We start from the raw sequence: 3,185 nt of genomic DNA, 5'->3' as shown, positions 1-3,185 counted from the left end.
GTGGTACATCATACAAGGAATCAGTTCTGACAGTTTCTACACTTCACTTAATTTATCTTGTGTAAACTTTTTGTGCATTTGAGTGCATTTGATTCTAGAAGGTCTAAATCTAGAGAAGCTTGAGAGCCTAATAGACTACATCTAGCTCCCACCTAGGTAGTCTGAGACCAGCTACCACTTCCTTTCCCTTTGGTTGACTTATCTGAAAGCAGCTTCAGATACTGGTTTCTGGATACTTAGTTCTCTGCATCATCATGAAAGTAACAATGCTACTAGAGATGCTACAAAAAAAGGCAATTCTTTGAGGAGCCATCATGACCTCCCAGCTGCTGCCTTTTAGGGATACCTTTCTGCAGTGGTCAGGATAGGAAACCGGGAATCCTGTATGTGTTGACATGTCCTAAACAGAATTTGCGACAGCACATAGCATCTACCAGTAATCCTAAACCTACTAAAGAAGATGTAGTGAAAGTAGAGCTCTCTTGGTTGTAGGCATTTTTCCGACTTTGCCACTGTGTCTAGTATGTAAGTACCCATTTTTCATTACTACGAATTTGAACAGTACCTTCACTGTAGCAAGGCAATATTCAAGCCAAATATCATTTCCCTTCCTTGTTACAGAATGCTTACACAGAAGAGATAGTGGAATTACTTGCCACACAATTGTATTGGGTTACTAAACAAATCTTCATATATGTTTTGACTGGAATACCCCACTTTCAAAATGAAATTTGCATTGATGTGGCAAGAAATATGCAAAAATGATCATAACTGTTACTAAGGTCTTTTGGAACCAATTTTCTTTTCTTATTTTTTTCCCTCCTACAAAATTATATATATAGTGTTTATGAATTGCAATTTTCCATCAATGTTAACATTTCCCATTTCAATACTTATGGAAAAGTGAGGCTATTAATTTTTCTTATCAAGATAGGGGTTTTTCCTACACTTTTTTCACACAACTATTTAACAAAACATTCTATTTTATTTATTCTAAATATCTTATCCTTTCATCTCCTCGAAAATGAAACAGAAATAAAAAAAGGCTTTCAAGAGGCAAGAAAAGTCAATTTTAATTTGGGACTTTGGAGATAACTATGCAAACAGTTTAGAAGTGTCCTTTCTTATCTGCAATTTATTTTTGGACTGAGTTCTACTATTTAGAAGCTCTAAGGGGTAGCTGAGATGGCACAAAGAATAAATGCAGCTAACAAATTAACTCATTTGCAAATTACTTATTCAGTGAAGCAAGGTTTGAAAGGAGGAGGTGGAACATAAGTCTGGAATTGTGACTCAGATTCAACTGCTTTCCTCAATTGCTCTTAACAAGCCACAATTATACAAATTTCTGACTCAGCACTAAGAAGAACTTGGCAATCTAGTCTTCAACTTCAACATAACATAAGGATTTTAATGTAACATTATCTGTATATTTATAGTAAATAGCTAGTTGCATCTCAAAAATGTTTTGGTACTGTAAGCCAAGATAAATCTGCTGTGACATCATTCCTACGCAAAGCAAGGGTTGTCCACTTTCAAACACAAGATTTTACCCCACACCCAGTATGCCAGGAAAGCTTCCACTTACCTTTCTAGTATGCACTGGGACAGTAAGCCTAAAGCCATGAATTTTGCTTCCTGACAAATTGTATTATTACTGTACTGAGCAAGGAAGTGTAACGTAAACCACAGAAATCCTGAATGGGCCTCCTGATAGCTTTAGCTTTAGCTGCAGTACTGCAGGAGGGATGTGAATGTCCAACACATCATATAGCTCATTATCGATACACTGAAGAAGAACAACAGTACTCCTCCTCCAAAGCATATTCAAATTAAAAAGCAGAAATAAGGATTTTAACTTTGAGACCATTTATTACAGTTTATAGAAGAACAGCTCATTTAAGCTTTCCATTTCATGCCCAAGAGTCTTAGCAAGAAGCAAAATTCTCACTGAGTATTCTTTCCAGCTGAACTGCAGTTAGACAGCTAAATCAGTAACGCAGTACAACATGGTCATATTAACTTGGTGAAGCAGAAAAGACCATCTGCACCACCATGAATATGACTAAAACAGAGTGCCAGCAGAAAGCTTTTAATGGTGTCTAATGCCAGAAAACCTTATGAATGGTATTTTTAAGAAGTTCAATGTAATTGATGAAAAAAGAATTATAGTATTTGTTTCATTTCTGATGCAATAACCTTTTAAAATTTATTGATAACTGCTCTACATCTCAATTCTACATGCGTTTAAAAATAATTTTTTTTAATGTACTTTACTGATTTCAATTGTAAGCAATCTGTTAAAGTATGCTTAGTAAGTAAAAGAAATACACATGTTCCCAAAGTGCATTCTGCTGAATATCACTGTGCATATTGAAAATTGGCACCTCTAGCTGCTGTTTAAAACATGCATGACTATGGTTTTATGTCATCAAGATTTCTGTCTGTACTGTTTTGCATGTATATGCATTGGAGTAATAGATCAAATGCTAAACATTGGAATTCAACAAGCTTTTTCAGAAAGTGTTGAGATAAAAAAAAAAGAAGATTGCTACATGGATTTATATTTTAAAGTGGAGGGGGGAAGGGTGGAAATAAATGGCCAGATTTCTAAATAGTGAGATGTTACAAGTAGACTCTCACAGGCCCTTTATTATTTAATACATTTTTAATTATTTGGATGAAAAATGTGCGAGCAGCAAGGGAAGAATGTTTGCAGATATCACAAAATTATTCAGAATATGATATGAGATTTACAGACGTATCCTATGATACTGAGTGGCCGAGTGCTAAGACAGCAAACAAAATTTTTTACAGACATAATAATAGAGACTAAATTATCTGTTACCAATCAAGAAAGAAATCTCTCAGTTGTTGTGAATGTATCTGAAATCAGCACAGGCTAAGAAGGTAATTCAAAAAGGCAATCAAATATTAGGAATTACAAGGAAAGGAACTAAGATCAAAGCAAAAAGCCATTATGTCACTGCACTGATCTCAAGTCTGACAGTAGCTCAGGTCATTGTCAAAAATGCATGCATTAGAAAGAGGAATGCAATAGATGTATAAAAAGCTATAAACGCTACTGAGACGATAAAAAGAGAACAATTAATAGCTATTTTTCTTATCAGAAGAACTACCACCCTCCCCTAGGCAACAGGTTTATAGCAAGCAAGGGGAAGTAC

Source organism: Nestor notabilis, unplaced genomic scaffold, assembly GCF_000696875.1.
Source record: "Nestor notabilis isolate BGI_N333 unplaced genomic scaffold, ASM69687v1 scaffold5956, whole genome shotgun sequence".
In the NCBI taxonomy this organism is placed as follows: Eukaryota; Metazoa; Chordata; class Aves; order Psittaciformes; family Psittacidae; genus Nestor; species Nestor notabilis.
Note: the sequence above shows the minus strand (reverse complement) of the source record.